This window comes from Cryptomeria japonica, chromosome 1, assembly GCF_030272615.1.
Source record: "Cryptomeria japonica chromosome 1, Sugi_1.0, whole genome shotgun sequence".
Lineage (NCBI taxonomy): Eukaryota > Viridiplantae > Streptophyta > Pinopsida > Cupressales > Cupressaceae > Cryptomeria > Cryptomeria japonica.
In genome coordinates, this window is record NC_081405.1 from 313926310 (window position 1) to 313948574 (window position 22265).

Consider the following 22265-nt stretch of genomic DNA (forward strand, 5'->3'; position numbering starts at 1 on the left):
TTTCTGGGAAGCTCTTGTTTACAGCAGGTTTGAGGACGCAAACCCTCGATCTTGGAGGTAGTGGACGGAAACCCATTGTCAGTTGGAGTTATCATTCAGGTGGCTCACTTTGTGCTTCAGTTTTATTTATTGGTTATCCAATCTGATTGTAAGTTCTGTGGTGTTGGTGTCTGTTTTATCATCTACCAAACATTAGGATAGGATACCCGAAGGTGTTCTATCCTCTCCTGAAAAATCACTATTGATTCCAAAGTCTATATGTGCGAACAAGCGACTTTAATGGAATAGCTTCTTGGGTAGTGTATGCTGAAATTTTAAAGGGGACTTATGTTTAACAAGTATCTTGAACTGCTGGACTTAGATGGATTTAGCAATTTTAGGCTCTTCTCTTTTTTGGATTTTTTTGGATTTAGACTTTCAAAAGAAAGGGAAAAAAGGATAAGGTTTGAGAAGGCTAATCTAATCCTACAAATTCTGGAGACGGTATCAACTGGGTGCTCTCGAGAAACCAAACCTTGCTTCGCCACACTAGGGACAACTACACAAGGCCGGTGCAATCTTCAATGGGTTGTGCTTATGATCGAGATGTTGGGATGCACAGGGGATGGGCTCAGACTAACTTTGCACGGTAGAGTGGAAATCATCCATTTACCAAAAGTATGAGCGGAGATACACCATCAATTGACACTTATCAAATCCTTCATTCAAATTAACAACAATGAAAGCAAATCTAAATTAATTCTAACTAAGTGTTTGAGGCAATTGAAACCATGCAAATCATTCAAATAATAGAGATTACAAAGCAGCGCGCATGCAATATATTATCTGGAAATGACCTTAAGCAACAATACATCAAAAACCTCACACCCTCCAAATGAGAGGAGGTAGCCTTATATAGTTTCTCAAAAATAAATGAACGACCGAGATCAAACAGTGATCAAGGGCCCATATTGAAAGCTACAAACCCTAATTAGGGTTTCCCAAAACTAACTACCCTCGACCAATGAGAAAATTACATTTGGGACACTTGTCCTTCTTGCTATAAATGAACCATCAATGAAAATAGAAGGTTGTTCCATTGTGAAGTGTGCCCTTCTAGAAGCTTCTGGATAAGTCAGGGTCATCGAACTTGGACATGTTGACTTGGAGCGATCTGATAGGTTGGAAGATGACGAGGCGCCACCTCAACGTGTTGAATGTCTTCCTTGAATTTTCCAATTTGTGTCAAGAAATTGTCTAAGTATGGAAATTTGATTCCTTCTTGTCACCATTTGATTCTGCTTGGGAGCTTGTCTTTTTTTTAATTTCTTCAGGAGATGAAATCCTTCAAGAAGTTGGAAATTTATTTAACTTTTCCATATTTTCACTACGTTTGAGAACTTTTTTTTCTTAATACCTTGAGATTCTTTCAAGTGCCTCGAATTTGGAGAAGCAATCTCTTCGCGAAGTATTTCTCATACTTAGCCAAATTTTGGCCCTCTCTATGCTCGGACGAACCTTGCTCGTGGTCCCGTCTTTAATTCTGAACTTGGCTTGAAACTCCATTTGTGTTTTCTGTGACGATCCTGCCTTCAGCTGCCAATTTATGTTGCGTGGGAGGAGGGTAAAAAGCTCTAGATAACCTCTTGCAAATATAAAATGATGGGATCAAGCTGTTCAGACATTCCCTGTGATCATGCCCTCCTTCTTGATACCCTGAAATTTGGAGAAGAATTTCTCCATGCCTTCATCATAACTGGGGAAACTGGAATTTTCTTTGTGAAACATTTCCCATACTTAGCCAAATTTTGGCTATCTTCACGCTCGGATGAACCTTGCCCGTGCACTTGTCCTCAATCTTTCATTCGGCTTGAAACTCCAGCTGCAATCTCTATGATGATCCCGCTTCTATTTCCTCTTGCGACCTGTAAAACCAAAGGAAAATAAGTTAGAAATCTATCTTGGATTAAAGAAAATCGAGGCTGCGAATGGCTAAGTGTCGGAAAATTTCATCTTATACTTAGCCATAAAAAACTTGAAATTTCTTTTGAAAAACCTTTCAATCTCAAGGATGGTCGTGATCGTAAATCAACACTGAGTGTCATAGCTTTGAAAATCTTTCTTACTTAGCCAAAAAAAATGATTTTCTTTCTCCAAAATTTTCGAAAAACCATTTATTAAATTCTGGAAAATATTCAGAAAAGATCCATAAATCTGTATCATGAATCTAGTTTGACCTTCGAATGGATAGAAGTAGGGCTAGAATTTTCTCAAGAACACTCAGAAAATTCAGAAAAGGTTCAATAATTCTTCTTCCTACTATTTGTCTTTCTCCAAAAATCTGTGGAACTTTTATCAAAAAAGTTATTCAACTTCCAGCAATATCCAAAACTTTCTCCAGATGATCTTCAAACTGAAATACTTTACTAAGCTCTTCTTAGTAACTTCGAACTTGTTGGTGTAGAAATGAAATTTGCAATGAAGTATTTGTAAATAACATTAAATCCTCGATTAGAAACCCTTAAAATCTTCCAACTCATACTTCCAATTCTAACTTCACTCTTTAGGAAAGTGTTGTCATGTTTCTAAGTTTGAAGAAAATGTCTTCCAAAAGTTTCCAATTTGGCTTATAAGTTGAAATAATTATTAATCTTCCAATATTCTCTTTTTGAAAACTTTCCATTTTGGCTTCTAAGTTCGAAATCTTGAAGGATTTTCATGACATCACTTGCATTTTTATTGATTTTGCTTGACTTTCATGTTTAGGCGGACTTTTGGAGGCTTACCTTCACATCCATCAAACTTGGGTGGACTTTATTACCTCTTCAAGGCATGGCGGAGTTTAGGAAGGTCTCCATATAGCGGACTTTGATGCTACCTCCACCAAGGCGGACCCTCCCTTTCCCTCTTCAAGGCGGACTTTGGGAGGATGACTACTAGGGCGGAGTTTGAAGCTCTGGTAACTTGCTTGAGGGCGGAGTTTCTTGAACCTCTCTCACAACCTTTTCAAGGCCTAGGGCGGAGTTTTCTTAAGGCTCTTCAACATTATGCTTAGCACCAAAGGCGGAGTTTGAAGACTTCTCCTTCAAGCATAGCGGACTTTGGACATTCCTCTAGCTTAGTCATGGTTAAGTCAAGGCGGAGTTTGAGGGCACCTTCCCAAGACATGGCGGACTTTTGCTGGTCTTCAACCAGCATGGCAGACTTCTAGAAGCTCTCTATCATCTCCTTTTGGATAGGGCGGAGTTTTGATGCTACCTCCACCAAGGCGGACTTTGGTGATACCTCTTCAACATTTGAAGGCCTAGGGCGGAATTTTCACAAGGCTCTTCATCATCATACTTAGTATCTTGGGCGGAGTTTGAAGACTTCTCCAACATGGGCGGACTTTTGGAGACTCTCCCTTGGGCAAACTTTGGTGACTCTTCATCAAGAGCGGACTTCTAACTTAACCTTTATATGGCGGACTTTATGGAGGTCACCATCATCTTGCTAGGATAGGGTGGACTTTTGAGTGTTGGCCAAGGCGACTTGCACACCATCATGGGCGGAGTTTAGAGCTCTCTCTTCAAGACGGACTCTTTGAAGGCTCTCAAGAGGGCAGACTATATATGAAATATAACATTTAAGTATAAGTGGACATATTGAAATACCACTTATACTTTATGTTATATTTCATATATATTGTCAGGATGTTTGAGAGTGGTTTCAGATCTCTAGGACTAATAATGCAAAATCTAGTTTTTGGAGGATTCTCCAATTTTCCAGACTTAGTCAAATTTCAGGATCAGGATGACATTCCAGACTTAGCCAAATTTCAGGACATTTGAGGATCAGGGTGATTTTTCGAGCTGATTATCCTTTGAATGTGCTATGACCCTCTAAAATATAGGAACTTAGTTTTTTGGGTCAAAACTTGAAAATTTTCGATCACGATCGGAGCAGGTCAGTGGTATCAGTGCAAACCCTAGGTTCCCATCCCGAAAAAACAAAAAGCCTAAAATCTAGGGATTTAGCTTTTTAGGTCAAAACTTGGAATTTTTGAGTCCCGGTCGAAGCTGGTCAGTGGTGTAAGTGTAAACCCTAGGTTCGCATCCCGAAAAAGCAATTCAGGTATCCCTAAAATCTAGGAAAAGACTTTCTAAAAATAGCCACACCGGGGATCGGGCTGAAAATGCCAAAAACCAAACTTCCTAAAAAATAGGAAAAAGCGAAAAAGCAAACTTTCTAAAAATAGAAAGTTGTCCAAATTCGTCCAAATCAATTGCGATCTTCGTCCTTTGGCCTTTCTAAGCACTTTGGTGGTGTTCATACTTTGTTATCACTTGGCTTGCAAAAACTAGCTTTCAATCCTTAGGACTCAAACCGTTCAAAACTGAGCAAGGCTTGGCAAAACTGAGCAAGGCTTGGCAAAACTGAGGCAGAAGGCCACAAGACACTAACAAAAACCCTAGAAAGCAGGAAATGAGAAGGTCCCCATTTGCAATGGGGCGATGTGTGAAAAAGGTCACAACATGTGGCTACGATTGGGTTTTTCTGTTGTTTATCTATTTAAGATTTGAGGTTTGGTTCATATCTAAATTTCAGAAAATCCGTCTTCAATCTGAAATTTAATGATTTTCAGTGTAATTTGGTGAAAATAACGAAATCAATAATATGCAAATGGAATGTTAAATTTCTGTGGTTCATCGTTCAAATTTCTGGAATAAATATCCCTAAATATTTTTGTGGTATCAGAGCTGGTTTTTCTGCCAGCCTGTGAGGAAAAAGTGAAGCGCTTGATTATTTTTTTGGAAGATAAATTCGTGTGGATCAGTAGCTTGTTTCAAAATTAAGAGATTGGCAAATAATCTCTTGATTTCATTATCGAAGATTTATTTTATAAAGTCTTGACAGATATTGTTCAAAATAAAGTTTATTAATCCCGAATGTGATATCAGCCTAATTTTAGTGGGTCTGGTTATTTCTTGGTTCTATTGCAAGTTTTGGCAATTGAGCAGTGGGGCCTGTTATGTGTTTGAATAATTTTTATCTATAGTTTCTGCTTAAAGTTATGATTGCCGTGATAAATTGAGGAATAGCCGTGAATATTTATGTGGCTGTTTAATCTTTGATAAAATTTCCTATATTCTACGTTGCCACTGGAGTTTTTTAGAGAGCCATTTTACGGATGCCATTATTCATAACGAATTCGGGAGAAGAGTTTTTGATTCTGGAGAAGTGTCTTGGTTATTCCTAAATGAATTCCATTCCTCCTGTAGTGTGGCTTCGAAGTGCAGATTTCAGCCAGGCGAGCTGCATCCCACAAATCAGAGTTCTCCTGCAAGACCACAATTTTGAATTTAGACGGTGAGGGGGTTAGCATTGTGGAATTTCCAGAAGTTGATTTTGTGTATGAATGTTGGAGTCGGGCTTCAAAAAAAAGAAAAACAGTGCAATAACTTTAGGTGGAGCGTTTCATAATCTAAAGATTTGTGAAGAGCTGTTTTGGGCTAAAGAAAGGTCGGGTCCCTATTGTGAGTCTTTCTTGAGACGAGAGTCTGAAGAGCTCTTTAGCAGGCATTGATATTTGGTGAAGACTATAGTAATAAGCTTCAGGAGATTTTTTATTTTGGTCAGCTCTCACTTGTGGCTCAGCACAAGCAAATTCGTGGGGTTTCCTGAAGCTGTAGTTTTCTATCGAATCTTTCTGAGGTCGTGAAACTCCCTTGAGTGGCGGATTGGTATCGCTAGTATTTTGTTTCTCTGCTTCCAAACTTTCATGCCGTGCAATCTGGTTTACAGCGTGACTTTTTGGGTCATTTTGGAAAAATAAAGCTTAAGGTATGAAGGTTTCTTGCCAGTCGTTGAAATTTGGAAATATGGTGCAGAGCGTACAAGAAGTCGTTTCATCTTCTTGTCGAGCAAACGCAGCCTCTTCATATCGGGAAGCTTTCCTTGAATATGGGCGTTACTTCTGTAAGGCACTGTGATAACCTTTGTCGTCTCTGTTAGAGTGTGTATCACTTGGAGATGTTAGTTTTGGGCAGGGATATTTGGAGGGAGCCTTTTTTACCTAACTCTGCAAAAAACTGTGAAATATCTTGAATAAGCGGTCTTCAAATTATCGTCTTTCATACCGGGAGGTTCTAATATTGTAACAGACTTCTTCCTTGGCGGGAGGTTCTGTATTTCTTTGGTGGCCGTTTCTTCCATGATTGGCTTGACTGTTGGTGGCTTGGTTTTTTGGGCATAGTTTGAAGTTGTCGATTAACTTCCAGCATCAGACTCTGTTGGTATCACCGTTACATCTGCCAACCACCTCTTTTGGAATTGCAGTGGGGAATTGAAACTGAACTGCCGATGAGCTCATCATTAGCAAATATTGGTGAATTTTGTAATCATCTAAGTGCCGTGGGGACGTGGCTGGAAGATAGGTAAAGGGGAGCCGCTGTTTGATTCTTGAACGCCATTGGGGTCTACGCTCTGCGTGAAGCCATTTGAGCCTCTGTAGCAGTCAACAGAGGCAGCGGCTTAGACAGCCAAAGCTGATTGCAGCATATTCTAACAAGGTCGTCCTTTTAGTGTGCTGGGAGAGCGTAGAAACTGGTCAGTGAGCCGTAGAGTAGCCATCGCCAGTCAACTTCACAAACGTGGTTTTGGTGAGTCCTAGACGTGTAGACTTGAAACTTACTACAGCAGCAGTGGTACGAATATCATTCTGCAAGTGCGCAGTAGATGGTTACAGCTACTACTCTCAGGAAGAAAGGTGCCATAATCGATTCCAGCCATTTGCACACATTAAGCTGATTGTCGCCTGAATCTTCGCAGTAATATGGTATTACAATCGAGTTGAAACATTCAATTGTATTAACAGCAGGTCGTTGGGCTTAGTTAATTGTGTCATAGTCATTAGGGAAAGAGCTGGGCGTAAATAATACTCCTTGTTGGGCGTGCGAAGTATCTACTGCTGGGCGTGAACATTATAAGTGGCTGGGCGTGATCTTATTAGTGCTTAGAGAGAGTTTTGAGACCAAATACATTTGGCGTGAGCTGAACTTACAACACTTACCTTGTTTGGGCGTGAAATGTACTTGCTTGTTGTTGTGTTTTCGACTGAAGGCAGCAGACCTGGACGTAATTTGTGTTGGCAGCGTGGGAAGCAGCAGTTCACAGCAGGCCGAGTAGTGCATTCAATTGCTTCTTTCATAGCAGTAGTCAAACCAGGTTCCCAAATCGGTACACTTTGAATCGATATTGTATTTTGTAATTTGAAAATTAGTGGTGTTGCCAATGTTTTCTAGAAAAATGAGTGCACTGTGTAAGAAAAGTTAAATCTGATGCATCTTATGTCCAAATTTAATATATATTCAGTCTAGTGCAAAACATAGAACATTTTCAGTTAGTCTGTGCATTCCACTTGAATATCGGTTTGCTTCATGAATGTCAAATGCCAAACTCCAAACGCACCAGGGGCAACTAAACTATAGTCCCAAAAACAAAAAAAATAAAATAAAATAATCAGTCAATCTTTCCCTCAGACAAGGTATTCTATCACAGGGGCAATTGAAAAATTTCAGACATCCTAATTTGCAGAATAGGACAGCCTATTGCAGTGGTACACAGAAAAACTCGAGGAAAGAGAAAAAAAAACTCAGACCTTAATTGGTTGATTGCCCTCTCTGAGGGAAAAACTAACAGCAGATAGGCCACTGCTTATTTCAGTTCTCAGCTGAGACGAAGTCTTGTTAGCTTATTGGAAGAATCAGAAACTTGATTTCAGTTCAACTATGGCAACAGAGGACATTAAACAGTTGGCCAGAACACTTAATTTAGCAGGCAGCAAGCTCAGTGAACATTCTCAGTCAAGGGGTGATATTTTGAAAACTTTGAATAAGGTAGAGGAATGTTTGATTTATGTGGACCAGTCACCTCATGATTTGTTACAGTTGGCTATGTCTCCTATAGTGACTACCTTAAAACAACACAGGTTGTTAAGGCATCCAGATGATGAAATTAAGTTGGTGGTTGCTTCTTGCCTATCTGAGATCATGAGGATTATAACACCCCAAGAACCTTACGATGATGATACAATGAAAGAGGTTTTACAACTGGTTGTGGAGAGTCTACATGGGTTGTATAATGTCAAAGACCCTACTTTTGGTAAGAGGGCTAAAATTTTAGACATTATTGCAAGGACACGATCATTTGTCCTCATGTTGGATCTCCAATGTAATGAGTTGATTCTTCAGATGTTCAATTGTGTCATTGCTGAAATCAGGAAATGCCATTCAGATAAAGTGAAGAGATATATGTTCAACATATTGTCCATGATCCTAGATGAGGATGATGATATCTGCAGGAAGTTAAAAACAGATTTGTTAGCTATTTGGAGAGAGGAGCTGGTAGTCTCACCTTGTGCTTATAAGTTCTCCAAAAGGTTGTTTGAGCAGAAAACTGAAAGATTTAGGGAACAGATGATGAAAGGATTGAAGAATTCCACAAGGAAACACCTTGCAGCCTTGAAATTTCATTTGAAGAAGATGCAATTGATACACCATCACTTTAATTTCTGATTTGGGACAACAAAGGTTTATCTTTGCAATCACATGGATTTGCAGCTTTAACACATAAAAATATTAATGAACAAGGGACTACAAGTGTTGGAACCCATAGTGTGGGTATCGGGCAAAAACAATTCAGTGAAGAGGTGTTTGGGAGGGATGAAGATATGACACAAAGGTATGGTAGCAATTCTGAATTTTGTAACAGCAGTCATACTTCTTTACGCCATCATGAGGTAACTATTTTTTCACATGAGGATGTTGATAAGCAGAGTTTTTCTAGTTTTGAAATTTTACTAAATGGTGATCAATCCATGGGTGAAGAAGTTGATTTTCTTGATGAAACTTGTAGTGAATCAGACTTTCATGTGTTATCAGTGTTGGGTAGTGAAGGCGTATACACCACAATCTTGACATTGTCATCTATTTCTCTTGATGGGGCAACGGTATATTTGTTGCTTGATGACTTCATGCTCTTTGATTTCTTTTGGACTAGTGGCTGTCCTAGTTGGAATCATATAGCACTTCCTGATTTTACATTGAATACATCAGCGATTCAGTGGTATGGGAGTGTTGATGAATGCTTCTCTTGGATAGAGATGAGGTGTGGGGGGTTTTCCTTTGATTGGCATTGGTTTGGTGACATGTTTGAAATTATTTATGTTGCTGATTAGAGTTATGGCATCGAGTTTAGATATCCCTTCATATTGGTTTATGGGCATGAGAGGGTTCATCTTCATCTTGTCGTGTTGTTCTACATGTGTGGACGGTTACTTCAAGGTGAACAGCTGACAGATTCTTTCATTACTTATAGCGGGTTCAATAGGTTGATATGGGATCTAGGTAGTGATATGTTTGGTGCATTGGCTCTTGCGGACTGTGATATGTTGCTACACCGTGGGTTTGTAGATGTTTTAGTTAGTGTGGCGCAGTGGATTTGTAGAACAGTGTTCTTGAGGATGGTTTGGGATCCAAGTATTGGTAAGTAGATCCATGATTGCTTGAGGACAAGCAATCTTTAAGGAGGGAGGACTGTAATATCCCCTTTTTGGGACATTAGGAAATCCATTCAAATAATTAAGTTTAAGTTGTCAAAACATAAAACTTTAAAGACAACTTAAATTAATTATTTATTAAAGCTAATTAAAGTGACTTTAATGTCAACATCAAATTATAAAATAAAGTCACTTTACTATTAAAGGGGAATACCAAGAGACAAGAAGGGGAAATTGAAGAGACACAAGGTTGTGCTTTAAAAGAACATTGAGAGGCTCATTCGGTTTATGTTTAGAGATTGTTTCTTTGGAGAGTTTCTGGGAAGCTCTTGTTTACAGCAGGTTTGAGGACGCAAACCCTCGAGCTTAGAGGCAGTGGACGAAACCCATTGTCAGTTGGAGTTATCATTCAAGTGGGTCACTTTGTGCTTTAGTTTTATTTATTAGTTATCCAATCTGACTGTAAGTTTTGTGGCTATGATTGGGTTTTTCTGTTGTTTATCTGTTTAAGATTTGAGGTTTGGTTCATATCTAAATTTCAGAAAATCTGTCTTCAATCTGAAATTTAATGATTTTAAGTGTAATTTGGTGAAAAAACCGAAATCAATTATATGCAAATGGAATGTTAAATTTCTGTGGTTCATCGTTCAAATTTCTGGAATAAATATCCCTAAGGGGATATTTCTTTTTCCCTATGCAAGGGTTCCTAACTAACCCCTTAAGATTTGTGATCTTGGACAATTTCTCTCTCATCAATTGTAATCTGTGTTTGGTTGTTTCCTTGAGGCAAACAAAGGTGGAATCCTCATTCATTGAGAAGAGGATTAGAAGCATGACACACATGTAAGACATTAATTGCAATGTTCTTTCCTAAATAAGCTCATCTTTTTAGGGTAACAAAATATAGAATTCACAATGATAGAAATCAGTAATCATAAATATTCATGTAGTAGATATGTCCAACACAGAGTATACACATGAAAACAAGAAGTCGAAACATGGATAGATACAAGCATACACATATAGATATAGTTTACTTAGTCCACAAGAGGCAGGAACGTCCAACTAGGACATAATCCATCCCTTGGGCCAATCAATCTATCATTTTACCCTCAAGAGGCAGGATCATCCAACCAAGACCAAAACTATCTCTTGGGCCAATTCACTTTATCTACAAGAGGCAGGAGCGTCCAACCATGACTAGAACCATCTCTTGGGCCAATTCACTTTATCCACAAGAGGCAGGAGCATCCAACCAAGACCAGAACCATCAATTGGGCCAATTCACTTTATCCACAAGAGGCAGGAGCGTGCAGCCAGGACCAGAACCATCTCTTGGGCCAATTCACTTCATCCACAAGATAATTAATCAATCTCTTTATACAAATCTGCATAGGATAACTCTTTATAATTCTCTCTTTTCTTGCTGGTGTTTTAATTTATTGTGTTATCCTTCACACCCTTTCCTCCACCACAATTCACAATCCTTTTTGTAGACTCATCAAAAGAGGCAACTTGATGAAGAGACAACTTTTCAAAGGTTGTCTTTTAAGATAATCATAATTTTCTTTATTAAGAACAAAACACACCCTTTACTAATTGCTACTCTCATTATCTTAATAAACGTGATGTCGTCATTCAATTTGATTTTCTCTTGTAATCATTGCTAGCTTCTACTTTTCTATTTATTATAAAAGAACTTGCCATCTTTTAAAAGGTAATTGTCACTGTTTTATCGTTTATCACTAACAAATGTGTTGTCTTCTAATAAATCCCAATCGGTGCTTTATGCTGAATGCCTTAAAGGTCTTTAATAAAATCGCTGCCCTTGTTATTATTTATCCTCTCATAAACTGATCACTGCCTGTTCTTTTCTTTGTGCTTGATAATTGTTTTGTATATACTGAGAAAGTCAACCAGACCTAATGAAGTAATCACTGCTTATCTTCTTCACTGCAAACAATAGAGTAAATCTGTTCTTTGTTCCCTCAGGCTGGCAGGAACATGCTCTGATATTACTTGTAATGTCCCCTTTTGGGCTTTCCACTAACTTTGCTATTTAATGAGATAATTATACTCATGATGCTTAGGGACTCGATTGAGATTGCATAATGACTCTAGACAAGATTCAATTAGTAGACCTTATATGAATATTAGATGTTCTTCTTGACAATAGTATAACCTTTCAAATCTGATGTAGATTCTAATATAATGTTCCAAAAGAAATCTGTTGTGAGATCAAATAAAAGGTCTGATAATTATAGATGTATGCAGAATTATCTGTGATTGCTATGTTCACCACCTTCATTATTGATACAAAGTATGTCCTTTGACCCTCTAATAATAAGATTGTTGTGTTTGGTTGGTTCCTTTATGTTGGTTGGTTCCTTTATGTCATGCAATTTGAATGTCTGTGAATGGGGATTCTGATCCCTGATCACTCTATCTGTTATGTCTCCTTGTAAGCATGCAATGTTGATGCTATTTCTGCTTGTTAAATTTTTTTTTGACATGCGTCTATGGCCTTGCAAACTGGTCGATACACCACCTTCACTTGGCTGACTTAGTACCCTGCTATTATTCAGTAAAAATAAACAATATCCATCCTCCTTGTCTACAATATGATCCTCCTTTAATATCTCTTCCAACGGTCATGATGTGAGGGGTTGTATCTCCTCAGTCATGTCTTTCCAACAACTTAAACTAATCAAACTTCTAACAGTTTTGACCTTTTGTTTATTGTCCAGATTATTAATTTAACTAATCATCCTTTGATCAATCTTATTGTTCTTCACTTAATTTGTTATCAGTTAATTAACTAATACAGATAGGAATTCTCCTTTTTGAACAGCGATAAGGTAGAGGATAATCTCTTGTTTGGGGGTCGATCTATATTACTTCCTTGACAGTGATATGTGGAAGACTCTTTACTTGTTCATGCGATCTGTGGTGTCTTTTTTGACGGGTTATGTGTGAGATGATCCGTGCCTAGAACTGACCCGTTGATAGTGATCCATTTCTTGCTTGTAACTTAATAACAGTTCTGATCTGATCTGATCAATGGTCATGTCACTGGATGCTTTTGATTCCTTTTCTTTATATCTCTCAATGTGAGGGAGAGGTCACACCTCTTCATTATGGATGCCCTTTGGCAAGAGGCACACCCTTGACATTTGCACCCTTTGAAAGAGTGCAACTCTTAATTACTTCATTATGGTTTCTATGTGCTAAGATTTGTCACACAACACTAGATTCTTTGAGAATCTGACCCAATTCTGATTATCACAGTTTATGACCTTGGGATCCAAGCCATCAAACACTTGATAAAACAACTTGTTGTGACCATCTCACACATCGCCCCATCAAAATGGGGACCCCTCTCTTTTTTGGGTCTTGCTTTCTCTTTGCTTCGCTTTTATCTGCTTGTTAAGTGTTTTGAGCGAGTTAGTGATGGCCTAGGTTAGGTAAATTGGGGTTTCTTTTGAGGAGCTTGCCTCATAATTGTCCTTAGGGTTCCTTTTAGGGCCGAGTCTGGCCTAAGAATGGGGAAGTCATTGTTCTATGCCTAGAATCCTAATGTGAATTTTAGCAAGACCTTGCCTTAGACAGTCGAAGAATGTATATTTTGTAAAGGAAGTCTTGAAAGTTTAAGTCCACATGAGCCAAGGATATGGGTCAAGTTGTAAAGTTGCTAGGCTCGAGTGTTGTCAAGGGTCTCTTGTGAGGTTTGAGTTGATAAGATGAAGTAAAGATCAAGTGCAATCATGAAGGAGAGAGTGAAGGGTGTTAAAGACTTTTTCCCTTAGTTTGATGAAGTTCTTTGTTTGATTGGCTTCAAATTGACAAAGGATGGACATATTTATCTTTTGGAGGCACCTATGGTTAAGTCTAAACTTGAAGGTTTGAGGATATGAAGAGGAATTCAGGTGAAAAGATCAAATTCGCTCCTGACCCTTCCAAGGGTACATGAGCGAAATCCTTAGGAGCCTCTCTAGTACCCTTAAAGAAAGTCAAACTTTTGTTTTGAATCCTCATCTAAGGTGAAGTTGACTTAAGTAATAACTTGGAGATGAATTCAAATGAGCTTTTGATCGTGGACAATGAGGAATTTAAGTGAAAACCTCAAATTCGCTCTTGACCCTTCCAAAGGGACAGGAGCGAATTCTTTAGAATCACCTATTTGCTCCTAGCTTGGATTGAAATCTTTGTTACTATGGGATGATTGAGAGAGGATTGATGTGTGCATGCCTTGAGAATGAATTGGAAACAAGATTGAATGATAAAGGTTAAGTATTTGAGCTAAAATGCTAAATTCGCTCCTGACCCTTCCAAAGGGACAAGAGCGAATTTCCTTAGATCTCCTCTCTTGGACCTAACTTAGATCAAACCTTGCTCCCATGGCGATTGGAAAAAGATTAATGTATTGATGACTTGAAAAGTAAATTGAAAGCGAGTTGAATGCACGTGGATCATGGAGAAGTTTGGAAGTTAAGCTTAAAGAAGAATTTCGCTCTTGACCCTTCCAAAGGGACAAGAGCCAATTTCTCCAAGAGCACCTTCTTGCCCCTTATTTGGATCAAATTCATGATTCTATGCCTTGAGTGAAGGAGATTTGATTCGTACATGCCCTTGAAGTGAATTCAAACAAAGTGAAGTGATGAAATATGGAGAATTTGTGCAAACTAGACAAATTCGCTCCTGACCCTTCCAAAGGGTCCAGGGCAAATTTCATTAGAAGGCCATGTACCTCTCTAAGGGACACAAGCGAATTTGTAAAACTTGATGTTTGACCTTAGCTTTTGAGCAAGCAAACCCCTTAGAGTGATTTCCTAGCATGAGCTAAAGCCAGGGCAATGTGGATAGAGGTGAAAGAATGAGTATTTGAGTGACATCCAAGCCTAATGCCTCAATTTCGCTCCTGACCCTTCCAAAGGGTCCAGAGCAAAATCCTTAAGGGGACCTCCTATCTCACCTAAGTCATTGAATGGTTGTCATTTTGAGCATTTGTGAGAGCAAATTGGCTTGAGTATGGAAGGAAAAGGATCAAAGTTCAAGTCTAAGACAAAGTAATGAGAAAAGAAGTGTGAATTGAGCCTAAAGGAGCAAATTCTCTCTTGACCCTTCCAAAGGGTCCAGAGCGAACTTCTTCAAGAAACCTTGTACCTCGCTCAAACCCTTGAACTAACCCATTCCTAAGTATTTCTAAAGGCAAAGGACTTGATTTTGATGAGGAAAATGTTGAGAGATGAAGTTCTATGAAGAAAGAATTGAGCAAAATGCCAAATTCGCTCCTGACCCTTCCAAAGGGTCCAGAGTGAAATTTTCTCAATAGGTCCTATCCTTCTAAGGGTACCAAAGCGAACTCCTTTGAAAGACTTCATTCTTCATTTAAAACATTGAATGGATCTCGCTTGGAGTAGATTTGAGGGCAAATTAACATGACTTTGATAAGAGAAGGGTTGGAAAAGACAAGTATAAAGTTGAGTGAAATAAAGTATGAATTGAGCCTTGAGGATGAAATTCTCTCCCGACCCTCTCTAAAGTTACATGAGCGAAATTCTTAAGAAGCCTTGAATCTTATCTTAGTGAGTGGGCAAGCACATTCCTAAGCAATTTGTGGGAGCAATTGACTTGTCCATGCCTAGAGGGAACACAATTATGAAGTCTAAAGCCTTGGAGAATGAGTGATGATGAAAGAATTAAGTGAAATTGCCTAGTTCGCTCCTGACCCTTCCTAAGGTACGACCTTGTGATCAAGGACATATACCTCTTGAAGGTACAAGAGAGAAATCAGGTGAAGAGCAAGTGTTTTGCATTGGGAGGTCGGCTGGAGAGAAGACTAAAAGCAAGCAAGTCGGCCGTGAGGTTGGCCCAATAATCTTCTATGTCCACCCTGTGTATGAACTTATCTCTCCTTATCCTTCCAACTTTCTTATTCGGATCAAACCTTTTTCTTCTCTTGTATGTCGCAAGGCAATAAAATGCACGTTCCTCAATAACTGTGTTAGCTGCAACGACGGAATGACAAGTCTCCAACGTCTTCCCTACCGAAATAGGAAATGTCATTCTCGTTCTATGTTTGTCCTTCTGGATAGAATCAAACTCCAGAAGTTGTCTCACCACCTCAATTAATATCATTCTGTCTGTAGGATACCTAGAAAGCCTGTAAGGTTTGGATTGAAATCCATTAATCCTTAGGTATGTGAAAGTGGGAAATTGTATGTACGATGATCCATACTGTTTAATCAACTCCGTTGCCTCTTTGGACAACCTCTTGTGAATTCTGCTCTGCAACATCCGTGTGATGTACATGGTGAATGTATCATTCACTCTCTTATAATCTTCAATTTGATACATGTTCAGCTGTGTATAGCATTCATAACTCCTATATTGCCTTTGTCCATTCCCGACTTCACCTCTGCATATCAATCCTTTATAGGTAACAAATTGTGCAATTATATACACGAGATAAGAAGTCATGGCAAATGATTTAGATCTCTCCACATTCTCTAGCTGAAAATCCAGATTTGTCGCTTATGATTTTTGACCAATTGATCAATGTTCCCTTCAGACAATCTTGGATAAAATAAAACATTCATCCATGATGTAATGCACATTGTGACATCCCCATCACTCGATTAAGCAGGAATACCAAGTCGCTATATTCCTCCTTCAAGTTTGTGCACATGAGTGTCTTGGGAGCCTTGGAATGATGAGCCCTAGGTTCGATCATCCACTCCTTGTTTTCTATGGTTTTACATGCATCCATCCTCTTCTTGTATTTTTCTTCATATTCATCCTTTGTGCTATCTTTCATGTTTGTTCCACGTAGCATTCCAAACACCCCAGCAATTGCATCCTTAGCTAGGAAAGCAATAGTGACATCCTTATGAGTCTTGATCATTCGGAAGCGAGTGTCATAACATCGTGCACACTCCAGGATTAGCTCGCTACACTGTATGGACTGCAGAAATCCAGCGACTTGATAAATACCGCTCTTCATAATGTTTGCATAAATAGGGGAAGGAATCTGGTCTCTTGTTCCGAACATCCGCTGCCGCATCTAGTCCATGTTCAGGAAATGCATGTTCGTGTCTGTAATCTCCTTCCATTTGGATGACATATTGTATTCTGGATAGAATCCCGTCTCAACTATCTTTTGTTGTTCCTTCCGAATGCTAATTTTGGACTTTGACATTGCACCTGTACAAAGCAGGAAGTTAGAAACTTCGGAAAATTTTCCGGACAACTATTTGTAGAATTGAATAAGTTCTGATTTCTTAATGATTTAGACAATTTTAGGGATGGAAATCAAGAATTTTACACATTCTCGATGAATTCTGAAAATAGAATGTAAATATGACAAGGTTAGAGTATGAAACCCTCATGAAATTCATCAAAATCATAAATTTTCAGACTTAACAAAGTCTGAAGGCACCTCCTTATACTTACAAATTTATCAAAATTAGAGTGCAAAGGAGTATACTGGATTGGGAAATGAACTAGGAAAGGTGTGAAAAGTAGAATTTTCATTCAAAATTTGTCTGACACCTTCCCAAGATCAAAAATGGCTGCCAGCAAGTCTGAAGACAACCTGCAACTCTACAAATTAGTCACTTAAATCATGTTGCAATCACCAAAAATGCACCAATTTGATAAAAATAATTTTTCCATGGTAAAAACAATCAATTCCGGGTAGGTATGTATGGCTGGTAAACAAAAAGATTTCTGAAGACAAGTCTGAAAATGTGTGTTTCAGATTTACCAGCACCTTGCAAAGTGATAAGAAACCCTGGAAATGATTTTTGAGGACAGCTTGCAACAATGGCGTCTCAGACCTGCAACAGCGATGAATAACTCTGAAAATGCACCTGAAATGTCCTCCAAACAACCCCTAGACAAAATCGCCTAAGGTGGAAAGTTGCTGGTAATGAAGTATAGGTTTGAAAATGATGTTCCCAACGAACAATGGAGGTAGAAAAATCTTCAGCCAAGGTGGAAAAATCAGGTCTGATGGCAACAACAGCAAGCTCCCAGCAATGGCGCCAACAATGATGAAGGAATTGCACCAAAAAAGGAGGAAAATAACCTCCCAATGAAAATTGCCCAACTTGGCAAAATGGTGCCACCTCCCAAATCTGAAAATTTGTCTCAAAAACTTGCTCCAATGGCTGCCCAAAAATATCGCCTAGCTAGGAATAGGCAGAAAGTAAACAATAAAGCACACTTCCAGCCCAATGGCGTCAAGAGGACACTTAATAAAAAATCAACTAGCTGAAAAAAATCGCCAAACTTTAGCCTCTTGGGCACACACTCAACAAATATATTAATAAAATATTGCTGGTCTCTCTCCTTTTAAACTAGTTTTCACCTTGGGTTTTCACCACACAAGCAATGTGGGATAAAATTTTGATATTTATACTTCCCTGGAGAAAATTGATTTGCTTCTAGAAGGTAAAAATGATTTAATGTTTATTGCAAATCATTTATTAATTATTTTTGTTTTTTAAATAATCGTTAATGATTACAAAAAATAATTAAATTTGGGGTCATTTATTTAAAAATATTTAAAATTTGGATCAAAATTGACCCCGAGGGGAAAATCGCCCCATGTTGGGATAAAAATCCCAATCAAATTTTATCAAACTTGCACAAACTTGCCTCCAGGGGAAAATTGACCCTTGTTCAGATAGCTATCCGGACTTAAAATAGTCAACATCATTGGTGGAAATTCGCCTTATGTTTGGAATCACTATCTACAATAAAATCCTTAAAATCTCTTTATGAAAAGCTCTGGTGGAAAATTGATTGGCATCGAGAATCATCATTTTAGTCATCATTAAAGTCATCCGCAGTCCTGGTGGAAAATCGTGGGTCATCAGGAGGATTTCCCTTAGTCAAATTTCTGTCATCCTAGTGGAAAATTGCCCTATGTCTAGATAATGAGTGGGGGAAAAAAGAGGTCCATCAAGAATCCAGGGGAAATTCACCTCCCATTTGGATTTTGAGTGGGGGAAAATTGTGGGCCATTGGAAATGTGGGGGAAAAGCACCTCCCATCAAGAATTTTGACATTTTGAGGGAAAAAAGAGGTCCATCAAGAATCCAGGGGAAATTCACCTCCCATATGGATTTTGAGTGGGGGAAAATTGTGGGCCAACAGAAATGTGGGGGAAAAGCACCTCCCATCAAGAATTTTGACATTTTGGGGGAAAAAAGTGTTGGCATATGCGCACTCCAATGAGACATTGTAGGTGATTGAAGGTTTTGTCATATTGATGGCAACCTTACAATCCTATGACACCGGCAAGGCATTCCATCGGCACTAGCAAGATCAGACTCTACACCGGCACTCAGATCATCGGCACCGACAGTGAAAGGAAGCATACCGGCAGTGAAAGGAAGCATATTGGCACAGAGGCCGACAAGATTTTTATTGTTTATATATTTTGTTTATTATTGTAAAATCTTTGTAAGCCGACTTGACAAGTTGTAAAATGACTCTTATATAAGAGAGATCATTGTAGAACATTTTGATGCAGAAGAAGATTGTAATTAGGCGAAATAAGGCAAACCTATTATGCGAATTATAGGTTAAGTGTTTATGTAAGAAGCAGAGTAGAAACCGGTACTGGATCTGACATTATAGATGCTATTTTGAAGCAGTATAAGACACTGGATTTATATAATCCATTTTTGTAAGTCATGAGACTTCTTATTTTGTATTTGAGCAGTGAGCTCTAGGCAGTTGGCCTTCTTGCATGCGCAGGCCCCTCTTGTAGCAGTAATATTCTCTGATTGGCCAGTAAGTGAATATTGTGGGTCACAAATCCCACCGAGGTTTTTCCCACACCGGGTTTCCTCGTTAAATCTTTGTGTTATGGTGTGTTTTTCATGTGGTTGTTTTTATCTCTGTTTATTGCATTACTTTCTGCTTACCGGTACACAGTATTAATATGCTCTACATGTTTTAAGTTAAGAAAATCTTATAACCGGTTAGATACTGATTCACCCCCCCTCTCTCAGTATCTGTGGGAATCCTAACAAAAAGAGGTCCATCAAGAATCCAGGGGAAATTCACCTCCCATTTGGATTTTGAGTGGGGGGAAATTGTGGGCTATCGGAAATGTGGGGGAAAAACACCTCCCATCAAGAATTTTGACATTTTGACCCTTGAAACATGGATTTTCATCAGGAATTTAACAATTTTACCACCCAAAATCATCTGGACACTTAGAATTTTCAATAAAACATATAGGGACTTAGGCAAATTTACCAAAATTTGAGCGAAACAAAAGGAAACCTATCAGAATAAAGTGCAAAATCAACTTGAATAACTAACTAGGAGTGAGAAAACAACCCTAAAAGGTCCCAAAACACCTAGGCACTTAAATATCACCGACAAGGATGTTCAAAAACACGTTAACGCTCAAAAGGTCTATACTTGGACAAAATTAGGAATCAGGATCATTTAAAATTTGAACTTTTACACATTTGATCCTATAACTTCAAAACCCTAAATGACAATTAGGCATGATCAAAATTCCGAGACTCGGACATGGGAACTCAAAATTGCCCACTATGCTGCCAAAACCCTAAACTAACCAAAGCAGAAAGCAGAAAAGAGGGGGTCCCCTCTTTTCTGCTTTCTGAAAAGGTCACAACATGACAGCCCGTCTAAATTTTTATTGTGATTTTAAGATTTCTTTGAGATTGTAGGACCAACAGGTCTAAACAGACAGGCCACCCCATAGTAGCACTAAACAAAAAAAATTCACGATTTACTGAGTAATCATGTCCTCCACCATTGCCATGCTGGTTCCTGAATTTTTCAAAAAGTGGTTTTGGCTTTTTATATATATCTATTTTGGCTTATTTTTAAACTTGAGAGAAAAATAAATAGAGGAAAGCAGCCTGACCATTTTTGGTTTAGAGTTAGGGTATTTCAAATTTTCTTCGAGTATTACTTTGAATATTTTTAATTCTGTTAGAAGTAGATTTTAAACCATAAAGAAGGTTTAGGTGAGAAACAGAGGTCTGCCTCTAAAATAGTAGGTCACGCTTCATGATAGAACAGCATACTGTTTAAGGGCAAGCTGTATTCTTTTTAACATAAACCCATTAGATGAGAGTAAAATAGATTTTTTGAGTCCCATGTAAATCTTTATAATTAGCATTATTATAATGCATAACATCTGTTTTTATCTGTAAACACCATATTTGACATGAAAGAACAAACTGAGCTTTTTTTTTTTTTCTGTTTTTATAACTAGCACATCGCTATTTTGTTAGATTTTTTGAGTCCCATGTAAATCTTTATAATTAGCATTATTATAATGCATAACATCTGTTTTTATCTGTAAACACCATATTTGACATGAAAGAACAAACTGAGCTTTTTTTTTTTTCTGTTTTTATAACTAGCACATCGCTATTTTGTTCACCAGATTTTTCTGAGTTTTCATAGTTTTAAACGTGGTCAATTGAATTCCATTTATACTTAATACGATTCTGTGTCAATGCCGGGTAAAAGGAATGTTACTATGACCCAAGACTATTTTGGGTTTGAGCTTTTGACAAATTTCTTTATTGGGACCTCTTCTATTCCTTCCTGAGGGTATCATAATTAGTCCTTTTCTCCTACTTATAATTCTTAATGGATTGGATTATTGTAGGTCTTTTGGTGAAAATTTGCTTCCACTGATAATTTTGAGGTTCTTTGTTATACAATTAACATTTCTGTTCATGTCTTGGCGATTTTTATAATGCTGATGCATTGGGTGGATGATGGCCTACCATGGTTTCTTATGAATGAAAGAACATATTTGTGTTTTGCAGATGTAAATGTTGATGATTACTGGATGTATTACAGACTCAAGATTCTTACGGCTTTAGTTACCTAATAACTTATTTCAAAAGATTATTTGAAAGCTGGAAGATCATTTATATTTTGACATAGGTTGAGTTCTGAATTTTGCATTTGTCACGATATGTAATTGAGGTCTGCTCTTGCTAAGATAGGACTTGAGAATCTGAGATCATGCAAGACATGTTTGTAACTGTTCTTTTTATATATTACAATCAAAGGATTTTCTTTTCATGATATTTCAAGTATGATCTCTGAAACTTTAATTTAACTATAATAATTTGTTTAATAGATTCAGTTATTCTGAACTTCCGCATTTGCTGCAATATTTTTAACTGTTCTTTTTATATATTACAATCAAAGGATTTTCTTTTCGTATTATTTCAAGTATGATCTCTGAAACTTTAATTAACTATAATAATTTGTTTTATGATGTTTTCAATTGGTGGCTGGAATCAAAATAATTTAAATAAAATGATTGAATGGAAAACATCCCAAAACGAAGTAATTCTGTGATTATATGTTGATATTTATGGCCTGCGAAAGTATTCAGTGTGTGGAGCCCATATTTATTCTTCTGCATCTGCTGTTATGGTAGAAGCTGATCAGTTCGTGGATTTAAACAGTATAGTTTTTAAACAATATCTGCTCATTGCTTATGAATCTCAAATCTTCTCTTTCTCAACAGCTATTCCCAATTTGGCTGGCTATATCGACTCCAATAAACACTATTTGAAAATGAATTATAAACTAAACATTTTTTCGCTCCTAATTGATTCATGGATATTGTTTTGATCATTAATTGTGCAATGACCAAGTGTCTAAAACATAAGAGTTCGCAGGAGAACATCATCTACCAGCCTAGTATTCAGGAATTGCAGGA

The 22265-nt window shown here is 37.9% G+C and overlaps 1 protein-coding gene across 1 annotated transcript in view; it reads left to right on the forward strand.

Moving 5' to 3' along the window:
- The window catches only part of LOC131049728 (beta-mannosyltransferase 2), a 31219-nt gene extending 9598 nt beyond the window's left edge, over nt 1–21621 (forward strand). The window contains exon 4 of the mRNA XM_057983792.2: nt 21355–21621. The gene's annotated coding sequence lies outside the window, so the exon portion shown is untranslated. The remainder of the gene's footprint in view (nt 1–21354) is intronic.
- The last annotated feature ends 644 nt before the right edge of the window (nt 21622–22265 follow it).